The sequence below is a fragment of the Atheta coriaria genome, unplaced genomic scaffold, assembly GCF_025399875.1.
Source record: "Atheta coriaria isolate IRGN ID8LTWV9N9 unplaced genomic scaffold, Caltech_Dcor_3.1 hic_scaffold_6_pilon, whole genome shotgun sequence".
In the NCBI taxonomy this organism is placed as follows: domain Eukaryota; kingdom Metazoa; phylum Arthropoda; class Insecta; order Coleoptera; family Staphylinidae; genus Dalotia; species Dalotia coriaria.
This window is the reverse complement of record NW_027045448.1, coordinates 4,889,517-4,902,785: the sequence shown is the minus strand read 5'-3', so window position 1 is coordinate 4,902,785 and position 13,269 is coordinate 4,889,517. Positions and strand designations below refer to the sequence as shown.

General features: G+C 37.7%; 1 long non-coding RNA gene across 1 annotated transcript in view; it reads left to right on the top strand.

The window, feature by feature from the left end:
* The first annotated feature begins 1,232 nt into the window (after positions 1-1,232).
* LOC135793743 (uncharacterized) overlaps positions 1,233-13,269 on the top strand; it is a 55,098-nt gene continuing 43,061 nt past the window's right edge. The window contains exon 1 of the long non-coding RNA XR_010548709.1: positions 1,233-1,453. This is a non-coding gene — a long non-coding RNA (uncharacterized lncRNA). The remainder of the gene's footprint in view (positions 1,454-13,269) is intronic.

Genomic DNA, 13,269 nt, shown 5'->3' with positions numbered 1-13,269 from the left:
AAAAGTCGGTATCAACGAAAAGCGTTCATTCATTCAAATATTCCAACTTGATTCAAGAAGAGTCAAAGACAAGTCTCATACAGAAACAATTGAATTTCAACGTGTTTCAGCGCAGTGTTTCATCCAATTGAAGTTTTTTGGTATCAAAACGACCATTGACCATTTTCCATCTGATTTCCTAGTAAATTTTGCACTTATTTGATATTAGATGCCCTAAAATATAATTTTGCAAATAAATTTCAGGCCAATAAAGAAGAAAAGTATTAAAAAACACATATATGTCTATTTTAGACCGTTATTCTTCATATAAGTCAAAGTAGGGTCCAAATCAAAATAAAATTATGCTTTATCTAAATAGTTTAATAGTTATTCATAAATGGAACCCTCCTTAACTAAAACTGACCAGCATAAATTAGTGTAACCATAGTTACAAGGCAATAAAACTTAATTTTTAAAAGAGTAGTCACTATGAAGTGAATTTAGTTTCTTAGCAAGTTATAATTTATTGTAGCTCCTTTATATTACCTATTTATTTGCAAATTTGAATACTATACTCTCATAAAGATATGTGAGTAATATACTTGCAACTCATTGAATTTTTGGGCAAAACATGTAAAGTAAACTGTTTTTAGTTCTCTTTAGATCGTGATCCTTGACATAGGCCCTAGAACAGCTTGACTCGTGCTTTTTCGAAGAAATTCTTGATTTACGCGAAAACTAATAAAGCAAAAGCAATTCCTCTTTCAGTAACTAATTCTATATATAATATTACACATATTAAGTTATAATATCACATATTTATTGTATTTCTACGCATGTTACTCTGCAATTAAATTTAATATTCTCCAAATTTAGTAATTGGCCTCTGACTGCATACATATTCAACGATCTAATGAATATTATATACCATTTAATGTATAACTTAATTCCAAATCTGAAACCAAAAGAATTATGATTGTATCATGCATAGTTATTGAATAATTAATGTTTTACCTGGTAATAAAATTGAGTGTTGACAAGGTTAGGCCGGTATACTTCACATTTTCTCATACGTTTCATTTGCTGTAGTTATTAGCCTTTGTTTAGCATGAAAATTAGTTACACATTGATATTCCATGCGTGTCTATCAAATGGTCGAACAAACCGTTGCAATTTGCATTCGGACATTAGGTAAAACCCGATTAGGAATTAATATTCCTCGCGTACTTCGCACAATACAAGTGTTGAAAGCGTGAGCGCGCGCATGTAGCGCCAGCGCGCACACACAGTGCGCCGGTCCAACATAGCCTAATAATATTCACAAGTCGACCGCGTTTTCGTCAGCGCTTTGTTTTAACGTTTTCCCTGATTTTCAACGGTTTTCAGACGGACAAATTAGTGAAATCATTGTGCAACATACCCAGACTATCTCAGCGATGTTCTCTGCCATTGACGCCGTGGTCTAACATCAACTGTAAGTGAATCTTTTTCATTCTCCAATTGTGATTGTCTCTTTCGCCACGCTAGTTGTGATTGTGTTCGACATGGCGCGCATTTATTTATTATTTATCACAAAACCCGTCGACACGTTCGAGAACATCACCGACTGGTGCCGTGTAGCTTGCGATTGATAACACGCTGCATCTATTGCAGATTTATGCGAGCACGATGCGTGTTTAAACGTCGCGCTCCGAAAAAACGAAAGACTCGCGCGCACGAGATGTGTTTAGGAAATGTAAATGCACGTTTTATATCGATAGGTTTGTTTATGCCGGCGGGCCGGCGGCGGGCGCGATGCACTCGGTGATTATACGAGTACGGCGAGGAATCGCGAATCGAGTCGCGGCGACAAAAACGTGTGGGCTCCTGAATAACAGCCCATGTCTGAACCTGGCGCACCGGCCACGCATGTGGCGAATACTAGATTCAGCACATGTACAACTTAATCGTCATCAATAAATATATCGAGAGGTGCAGAGTGCAAGATACTCACACACAACGCCGAAGAATCAAACTAGCAAACAACCAAACTAGAGAATCAAATTCCAACAATGTTTCACTTGTTTTATTATCTTTCCGTTAGTTTGAATTCCGGCATGCTTCGTAGAGGGCGGCACTTGTATCACTTTACATATATTTTTAACAACGAATATTATGTTACCAGTGAGTTTTATTAAAATTAAGTGCTGGTTGCGGGTAAGCTGGTGGGTCTAATTAAATGCGAAAAAATAATAAATATCCAATTCGTTTCGGACGGCAGCAGCGCTTAATAAACGCAAAAATGGAAACGCAGCAGCGGCTTCCAGCGTATGAAATGATTTTAATTTATGTAACATGATCTTCGATCTCGTTGGCTTTTGCCCATCGCCAAACGAACATAACCCTGCCCTGATGACTCTGACGAACATAACGAAACGAGAATATGCAACACAACATACACAACTATTACAAAATATTCAAAACTTTGAAAAAACAAAAATTTCATTCAACTTAAAATAATTTTAAGCTTTTTAGGTTATTTTATAACCTCTAAAATTGTTTTCATTGATTTTAAAAGTGTTTTAGTGATGTTTTGAGGTTAAATTAGTATTGAAATGCAGTGGAAGTTTTGTCTGGTCGTGTAGGAGCAATAAAATATGAAAACCAATACGAAATTGTGTTGGAAACGAGGGAATGAGCAATTACGGAATCCTGTTAATCTTCTTAACACATGTACGAAGCGCGCAATCCGCGCGACGCTGGCCCCATCACAATGCCACCTCTCGGCCCGCCCGGTGCACAAGCGAGCATTTAATACTGTCGTGTATAAATAACAAGACTCCGCGGGTATAATAATGAGCTTAACTAACTTAATATGCATAACTGATTATGAGTCCCGGAATGCTCTGCTCGCTCTCCAACACACGTGCAACTTGCAACTTTAACTCGTCTTTTTAACTTTACGCGCACAGAGAGAGAGATGATCAAAAGGTGTGCGGGTTGATATCGTAGGGTGGTGGCTTTGGCTGTCACACCTCGAGGAATTCTTCGTCGGGGCACAGCGACACTCATACACGTATGCACACCTGAGGTGGACAATGGGTGCCTGCCGCGCTGGACTCGGGGACTATATCGCCGCTCTCTCGCCTACCGCGCGACAAAACCATTTATTAAATCGGCCGAGAAAGATGCACGCATCGAACGCACGAATTCGGTTCGGAATAGAACAATACCTTTGAATGCAAAAGAAAAAAAAAATCAAGAAATCAGAATTTATTGCTTTAAATTTAAATCAAGGACAAAATTTAAGTAAAAAATTTTTTACTGAGTATAGTAGGTATATTTGTGATAGTTCGGTAGTCACCATAATGTAGTTTTACGACAAATAATTTCCTCCGCTTCGATTTTCCTTCGGCGCTCGTTTTGTGCGTTGCGCGATAATTTATTAACGAAAATATGAGGCGAGCCGACGTTAAGTATCATAAACATACCACCTTAATGACGACCAGTTTACACAAATAATTTATACGAATTTTATTTTAATGTGTGAAATTTTATTACAATGTTTTATAATCATGGTTTAATAAGGCTGCTGCTTTAATGCCAGCATAATGCGCCGGCGACACTGCGCGTACAGATGTTCTGCCTCAGCATCGTCGATAAAGGAGCCCAGACAAACGCATTTTTATTGCCGATTATGACGATGCTCCGGCCGCACTGAATCATAATCTTATTAACAAGCGCGTCTGTGCGTATGTTACATGCGGGAAACACCGGAAAATAAAAACAGATTTAATTTTATTATTTCGTTTCTTGCTTGTGCTTTAAACACTTGGTATGTTGATGTTTTATATGTGATCGAGGGAGGTCCCCGTGAGTGAGAGGCGTCCAAAAAGTGTTATTTCAAATTTTGATTTATCATCCCGCACGAATCTCACCTTTTCTCGCTTCTATTTCTCATTTCGACTAAACGCTACTAAGACTATTCAAATCTGACTTCTTCTTCTTCTTGTGGTTGAGGCTTGGTATGGTATGGTGGTTCTGGTTGATTGCGATGATGTGGGTTTGAGTGTGCGCGCCGTGGCCAGATGCATTCCGTGCGGAGAGCGTTCCGAGAACGCATTGTCTCATTTTAATTAATGTGTACAGATTATAATCGCTGGCAATTAACAAATTCGTGACCCCCGCGAGTTCGTTCGACGAACGCACTAAACGATGTCAGAGCTGGATCGGATTGCTTCGACGCACCGAGGAAGGCGCAGCACTTTTCGAATCCACCAGTCATCATTCATCATTAACTCTCAACAATTAATTATTGTCCTCTTGGATTTCAATGACAAGATTTACCATTTCGTGCAAATGAACCGAGATATTTTTTATTATACAGACTGTAACAGCTAAAAAATAATTAAATTTTGTAATAATTTAGGTTAAAAGTTAAAAATTGAGGTTATGTTGAATATTTATATCAATATTTACATTTTAGACCATGAATTCATTTTTATTTAAAAATATGTATGATTTTTATACACAAAATTAAGTTTAAACGTTGAATTCTTTGCTAAAAACTTAAAATTAAGGTTATGTCAGATCTGAGACGTCGAAAACAGCTAAAAATTAATTTAATGTAGTAATAATTTTGATAAACAGTTTAGAATTGAGGTTATGTTGATAAAATGTATCAATATTAACATATTTGACGTATTTCATAAGATTTATTAAGTAAAATTGAAGTACAACATTGAATTTCCATCAAAAGCTTAAAACTTAGGTTATGTCTGATATGTGACGTATAATAATTGCTAGTTTTACTTGCAGCTAGTTCTTGGCACTAAAACTTTTTGTTTTTCGCTTTTTATCTTTTGCACGTGGAATAAATTACACTGAAACTAATTAAAATCACCGCGACGCCTCGGAGTTTGCGTCCTCGCCTGTTTCCGTGACGCGCGTCGCGCACATCGTTTGCATACCGTGAATTTTAATTAATAATTAAATTGAAAATTTTAAGCAGCCTCCGCGCATACACGCACTCACCAACACATTTAGGTGTGCGCGTACCGCGCATATTAATAAGCGGATGCGCGGTCACTCGATACCCACCTGATCTCTTCGGCAAATTAATTACACGGCGTGCCACACCGCGCAAACTCGGATCTGTCGACCGTGATTAATTAACACTGGCGAATTAATTAGCAGCGCCATTTATAGCGGAAATTTATGATCCTAGACGCGACGTTTTTGCAATTTCAACGACGGAATTACTTTTCGATTTTAATTAGGTATTTTCGAGGTGTCAAACCGACTACTGACTGGTTCACGAAGGTCACATGGAGGTCGAAGAGGTTAAGCAAACTATTACTTACTAGCAACTAACAAGTTGTGTTTTGCGTGTCTTATGCACAAGTTTAATTGACGTGCTGCACTCAGGTTGAGACCTCTACCGGTTGGTTTAGATACTACTTTTAGGTCATAACTTAGGTTATGTTGCTTTACGTCATAGTGTGGCGTGTGATGTTTTAATTCCAAGTATTCCATTCGGTGGGAATAAATCGTATACACGTGTTTTTAGGGTTTAGTGGCGAGCCGAAGGCAATTTGTCGATTTTTTCCGTGCCGCGGCGCGCTCACTGTTGAAAGCTCTCGCTCGACGCGCGCGCGGGCAACTAAAATATTTGTTCGGGCGTAAAATATGCGCGACACGGGAAAAAATCCCCAGGAAAACAGTGCGCACAAAGGAAACATGTAAATCCTGAAAAATATCATAATCTGCTTGTACGCGCGTAGCCAGCCAGCTTCGAGATGTGCGCAACGATGCGCGTTTTGATATAAATATCGTAATTAATTAATGTCATTCGGTCGCGGCGCGGATCGCGCCTCCCCGGCGTTCGTAATCTCGTAACTAACTACTCTAATTTGAATAAAAAATATTTTTTAATGCGTCGAATGCGAGATTTTCGTGTCCGGTCGCCAACGTGTAGCTCACGCTGTTTGATTGAAAGTGCACTGAATATTCATGGAATTTTCTTGGATCTCGTGGCGACGCCAACTGCGACGATAATATTATACCAACACAAATAATTAATCATCGCGCAATAATTACTTTGGAGGTTAAAATTCTCTTAATGTATAGTTGGTTGCATAAAATTATGCATAAAGTAGTATTGTGTATAGTTGGTTGCATACATTTTACTAGTACTTAATTATCTATTAATATTTGTATATGTTGTGCGTTGGGCAGAAGTCATCTGTGGAATTTACACCTGACAATGGCCGATCTCTTGGGCTCTCGTGGCCGCGACCGCGACTTAAACGCCCACCTGTGTAATGAAATAATCCGCCACTCCTTGGCACGCACGTGCACACACGATGAGCACATCGCGGATGCCTTCCCGAAGAGAAGGAGGGAGTTGTTGATAGAGTTGTAATAACACTAAATACTCTACAATCAATACCACAATAAGTGGTACTTTGAAATCCCTTTACGTTTTTAATTGCATTTTAATCAAAATCATAAAATCTTATCCGGAATCAAATTACGAAAGGCAATCTTAATGCACCTCGTAAAATGGATTAATTTTTATGGCAAAGGTTAAAGGAAGAAAAATGGTTGTTTAATTAATGGCCCGGCCTGCGCCACTTTGCGCAAAATAATTACTTGGCCGGAGGTAGTGCTCATTTTAATAATTCGCGCGCGCGCGCGTTGATAACGCGAATAATTGCTTTGATATATCGCGGCTTTATATCACATGCGCTTTCGTGGAGGTTTTCGTGTTTGGCATGTTGGGAAATAATAAAATCACGCTTTATGTTTATTAATTACAGAGTGATTAATGCAGGTCGCTCTCTCGCGCGCGCCGAACGCATTAAACGAAAGAGTGGGAAGTCACGCCATGGCCGGGTATAAATTCGGGGTAATAAATAAACCTTAAAATGCCTTAAAAACCCGCCCACGCTGTTCGTACTTACTAATCTATGTGGCACAAGCAGGGGCCTAAAACACCAAATCTCGAATTGGGATAGGGATTAATACTGAAAATTATGCATGGTGCTGAAAGGGTAAAGTTCATGGTTAGGACTGGCAAGTCATCCCTTTGGAAATAAGTAGGTAAGAACGGATTGAATTGTTTTGCATTCATTTGCATAGAAAATTTGTGTTTTTTGCTCCGGTTTCTTGAAATTAGCGATATGATATTTAAGGGGTTGAATTTATACATAATTCATTGAATTATGAGCTGATATTGAATTTTTTTCATTGTTTGTGATTTGCTTGATTTAAATATGAAAATAATTGAAGGCATGTCCTAAAGTAAGCTTAAGTGTAATTTAAGCTTAAGTCAGTTTTGATCACGACAAATCCCGGTTTCAAGTAATTCACGCCCGGGCAATTAAATGCATTATTTATGAGGCAATAAAAATCAGTTAAGTTCAATGAGTCACATCTGCTATATGCGCGCTTCTTCTTCTTCTGCTTCATCTTCGACAGCCAAGAGACACTTCTTTAATGCCGACACATGCGCTCAATACTCCACGCATAAAATAACAGTCGTATTTTTTCCTCCAAACGAGAGGTTTAACGCCTCTGTGATTTCAAAAAGTTTATTTCATTTGATAATTTACTATTGAACAAGTCTACTTGTTGTGTTTTTTTCTGTTTTCTGGATATTTTTTGTTGTATTTGTCGTTGTAATTTTTTATTTTATTCAAATGTAAGTTTATTTGTGGATGTCGAGTGATGAGACGAGTGAAAATCTCGTGTGTTGGTGTGTTTAAAGTCGACTCGGGCACAAATTCAACCGACATTAACATTAAGTCCTGATTTAGTATTTATGTATATCGATACAAGATTTCGTTTAAATACATTCCTCGTCGGCGGCCGGACTGGTTTCGGCCACGGCCGAGTACTTACGGCCGATAGCGTAATCTAATTAAAAACGCTCGTTGACACCGCGGCTAATTGCTATAGCTTGTATTGGGTTGTAATACCTTGTTTTAGTGGAGTTTATCGAGACAGCGAGCAGGCGAGGGACCCTGCCATCATATACAAAGTGTTCAAATTTTTATTTTTTTCTAAAATTTTATTAAAGTTTTAAGCATAAATCAAAGTAAAACAATTAAATTTTTTTTTTTAAATTACTAAAAACACATTGTATATTTACATGTCCATCTTGTCACTGGACTAAATTCAACATAGGATTGCACTCCTTTACATTTTTAGCCCTCACACGCACGACGTCATTTTATTTATACGACGATCGTTAAATATTGATAAATTTATTTATTTCGAAATAAAACAAACCGAACACGCGCTCGAATCAGTCCTCGCACAACTCGTATCAACTTTTATTTCATTCTCTCATTTTCAATTTCTCATCTTGTGCCCGTTTTTGTTTTTTATTGCATTTCCAACACCTTGTTTTAAATTTGTTGCTTTTTTTCTGTCGTTGGCTTGATGTGTGCGGGCTGCCGAGACGTCCGCTCTGCATTTTACAGCAGAAACGATAAATTTTATAAATATTTTGACTGGCAATCATCGTTCCGGAGGAGAACGAGTGCGAGTACACTCGGACACGACTCGTTCTAATCCTACGAATATATTGGATTACTACTCGTTTAGATAGAAGCCAAAAATGAAAAAATAAAAAGGCACAGAAACGGATTTGACAATTATTGCCATCCGTTTAACATTTTATTGGAAGTAGAAATAAAAATTTACGTAAAAATACAAATTAAGCATGTTGTGTGTGTTCAACTTCACGCCTCGAAAAATTTACATACACAATAATTAATATTTTTTCAATATATTCAGTTATAGGTAGATATATTTAAGAAAAAAAGAAACCAAGTTATTTTTTATTTTCGTAAATTTACTGAACGACATTCCAAGTTTCGCTCTGGTGTGTCGTTTCTTCTGCTTCTTCTGATTCTCTGCTTTAATTCTCCGGGTCTCGGCGTGCGTTCTCGCATGTGTGGCTAAATTAATTCAACAAGGTAATTAATACGAAATAAAATTCACTCAATTCCATCCAGGAATGCTCAAAATACGTCGTAAAGTCACGGAATTTATTAACGAATATTAAAAACACGCGATTGGGACCAAACCAAGCTTTTTTAATTATAATGCGTTAATATACAAACATACAATGTGTCCAAAGTTTAAATTTTAACAAAAAAAAACTTAAAAATCTAATATTTTACTCGTAAAACTGTAATTTTCAAATTAATTTATTTTATTGTTTCTATTGAAAGACAATAATTCCATATGTCAACACTCAGAATTAATTATACATGCAATATTGACAAACCGATTGAATAATTACGTCGACATCATGTAATTACAAAACAAAACAACGAAGCGATTAAATCGACAGCAATTATTTATTAATTTCCGTCACTTTAAAACGCTGCTACACGCTTATTACCTCATCAAATTTTATTACTTACTTTAATTAAACATTACATCTTCGAATATCTACTGTTGCATCTTACATAATACTAAAAATAGATATTTTGACAGTTTAATGTCATCCGTGACGGTGCTAACCTTACTTACGGGCTATTATTTATTCATTTCCGTCATTTACGAAAACAATTCATTTTAATAGTCAGTCATTACGGCTTCGACAAGTACTAAGCACTTTTAATTAATTTATTAACAGGCACTTCGATTAAAATTAAAATTAACGGCTTTACTAAGTGAAATTATGACATTTTCAATTAAAAATAACTACAATTATAAAAAAGCGTAATGTGTTATAATGTGACAGTTATTAATTTTCCCATAACATCCCCTTTGTCACCCGCGTTGTTGGTAATAACTACTGGTCGGTTGATAACCAGGCTGTTGATAGAATCATTCACTTCGCATCCCCTTGTTCAGTTTTTTTTTGCTTAGCTTTTTATCGCGGTTTAAAATCATAAAGACAGTTCATGTTCCAATGAGAAAAAAACGCATATTGTTTTTCGTGTTTAGGCGCGCAGATGGTTGCATCCCCTCGAATTCCGGGCGCGACCGACTAAAAGGGGTTAAAAGGCTGTGCGATAATGAATGCGAATGCGAATTAATCCTTCCAAGCTCCGGATGAGCACCGCGCCGCCGCGATTTGCATATGAATTGACAATTAGTGCACCCGCTGGATTAACCCTTCAATATCTTTTATAATCGTATACCGTATGTTTTACACGCGTAATAAAAAATAGTGTTTAGTGTTGATGTGTGTATAGTTTGTTAATTTCGAGCGTACTGTGTGTGCGCTATGTGAAAATTCATTGTTTCGTTGATCGGCATGGCGCATTTCGCATTTTGCATTGATGAGCACTGAAAAGTCCATTCGAGTGGAGCGTGTGTGGCATAAGTGCTTGCGACGTGCATGTCCGAATGTTCGTTACATGCTAATCACTCGAATCTAAATTATTCCGTGTACGTGAACTTGAAACTTGAGACTGTTACAGACTGGCGCATTGTGTAAACACTTGAAAACGTGTTCTGAAATAGTTTAATTGATTTTCGAGCGTAAATTAACGAATTTATATATTTAACCTTCAATTTTGACTCGTACTTAACTATTTTCTACATGTAGACAACTCCACCTAACGAACAAAAGTGTAAACTATATTATTTTACACTTTTTATGACCAAAAAACATTTTTTTACTAAACTTTTCTTTTTTCAAACATTTTTTAAATTTAAACTGACAGGAAGTGGTTATGCAATACCCACACTTATCCTTCCTCCCTGGGGTACCCCGTGCACATCCTACCTTATTATACAAACCTAAAAAAAAACTCTGAAAAAAACTGATTATACATTTCACCCTCTTTATTTACGTTTGCTTCACCATGGACGAACAAAGGGTAATTAATGTATTAAACGATTTTTTGCCCGCGGTGCCAACAATGGCCACAATGTGTCGTGGTGCGGATTATTTCCACGAAAACAAAACGCAAGCAAAAAATTACACATACCTACAAAAAATGTTACCCCGCTTGGGTTACTATAACACACCATCAAAAAACATAAGTGCGTATTAGACGGAGGGCCAATAACTGAAAAAAAAAGCATTTAATGGTCGGTTATGCACGTGATCGCGTCGCATCTGTCACGCAGCAAGCGCGCGACGCTTTTTTTGGCATCGACAAGAAAGCTCAACAGCGTGTGCCGTTTAATTACAACTTGACAAGCTGCGGGGCGCTACAGATGTCGCTATTATTTCAAAGTTACACGTGCTGTGGACTTTAGAAGTTTTTAAGTGTCGAGGTTTCAATATTTGACACTGCGGGCTATATCTAAAGAAATTGTAAATAAAAATTTGATAATTTTTAGTTCTTGGGTTCTTAAAATTGAGGTTATGTTATATTTCTAGGTTATATTCATTGTTTTACATTGGTATAGGTTTGGAATGTATAAAAATGAATTTTCTTGACTTGTTAGCAAAATGACTAACAATAAATTACTGAATAAAATTTATGTTTATAAATATAACTCAAATTAAAATGCAAAACAAGTCATACGATTAAATTAAATCTATTATGATTGCGCAACGTCGGTAACATAATACCGGCGATTGGCGACACACACGCTCGCAGATAAAATTTAATTATGCCGACAACTCGTCGATGGCTCTTATAATCGCGGCTAATTATTGCGAAATCGTCGCAGCAGAACAATAATCGCGCGGCGACTGCCATAAATTTCTATAAAATTATGCGAAACGCGGCGAATTAAGATTGGAAATATGAGCACTTTGTCAGCGGCGTTCGGCGTTGTTTATGGAAAAGTGTGTAATTACGCAGCGCGTCCCATTGTGGTGGTGTGTGCGCGCGGCCAAGTCTCAACTCGAGTCCGCGTAATTACCGTAAATTATTATGAATCCCACTGTCGCAGCGCACAAACGCGCAGCGTGCGTTTAATTATTTACGAGCGGCGGAAAAATTGCGACAGAGAAAGAAGTGCAAGCAAGGACGTCGACGCGCATTAGGCAAATAATAATGATGCGCGTTATTGTCTCGTTTGGATTAGCAATTAATTAATTACGTTGCACGCCCACGACATAATTAGGTGTGCAATATACAATGTGTTTAGGTATTCAATTAATATTTTAACTAAATGTATATTATCCAAACCATTGCGTTAGTTCATATTGTATGTGGGTAATAAAATATTATTTGTAGTTTTAAGACCTGCACTAATAATATAATTGCAAACATTGTCGCTCGTGTGCTAATGCCGTGGAAGTTGGTCATGTCGGTAATTGATGAATAAGGAAAAGGCCGTTTTACGTACACGTCCAATTATGTCAGTGCGTTATTAAGGCCCGCCGACGAAACAAAACACACACACATGACCAAACAACAAACACTCAATTAGCGCTGGCTGGAATAAATGAAAAACGTGTGTGGTACTCATTTGCTGTTGCCTAACGAAACAATTATCTTTGATGATCACCATCGAAGGGCATTGTTTCCGCTCGCGAGCGCAAAACCCACGTGCGCGCGCGCGCACTCTTGACAATGGATTGATTCTAAGTATCAATTTTTTTGATTTGCATTTTACCAGTCATTATTAAATTAATATGCGTGAATATGCGATTAGAGATTAAGCCAACAATGCGTTTATTAATTTAAAATTATCGAACATGGCGTTGTCTGTGTTTAATAAATTATATTAGCAGGTTATGTGAGGTTGTCGGTTGTGTTTAGAACAATAATTGATGATGAATCGTATGGTGCGCAAGACAAAGGGGAAATTTTCGACAATTGTTTATTATATATCGCGGCGGTTGTGGCGCGCTCGATAAATAACCAACTGCGAAACAATAATGTAAATAATGGAACAATGTGCATCGCGTTCGCGGCGAAGATTCATACAGTGCCGGGGCGAGCGCACGTACGAATCGATGGATGCCCGATATGCATACGTCGTGGTGTTACACGGGCGCACAATGTGCGCGAATAAAGTAGAGAAGGCGCAGAAAGCCACCACACGGCCGATGCCGAAATAAAAATGCGAAAAACACACGACGGATTCGCGAATTCAGATCAATACCGGTCCTCTCTGGCTGCTGCTTCAGAGTGTGGTGTGGTGTGTGTGTGCCGGCGCGCGGTCTCTACCTTTTGTCCGTTATCAGATTGCGATGAAAGTCTGCGAAAAATAAATTTTCTACCTACTGCAACTTGCATAAAATCACACTCGTTTATTTCTTATTTTTCGGCGCATTTGAAAAGCGGTTAGGTTTTGTTGCGCTAGTTTTACTCAGCTAGGCAAGTTTAAACACTTCATGGTTGCCTACGTATAATTAAATATAAGCCTTTTAAT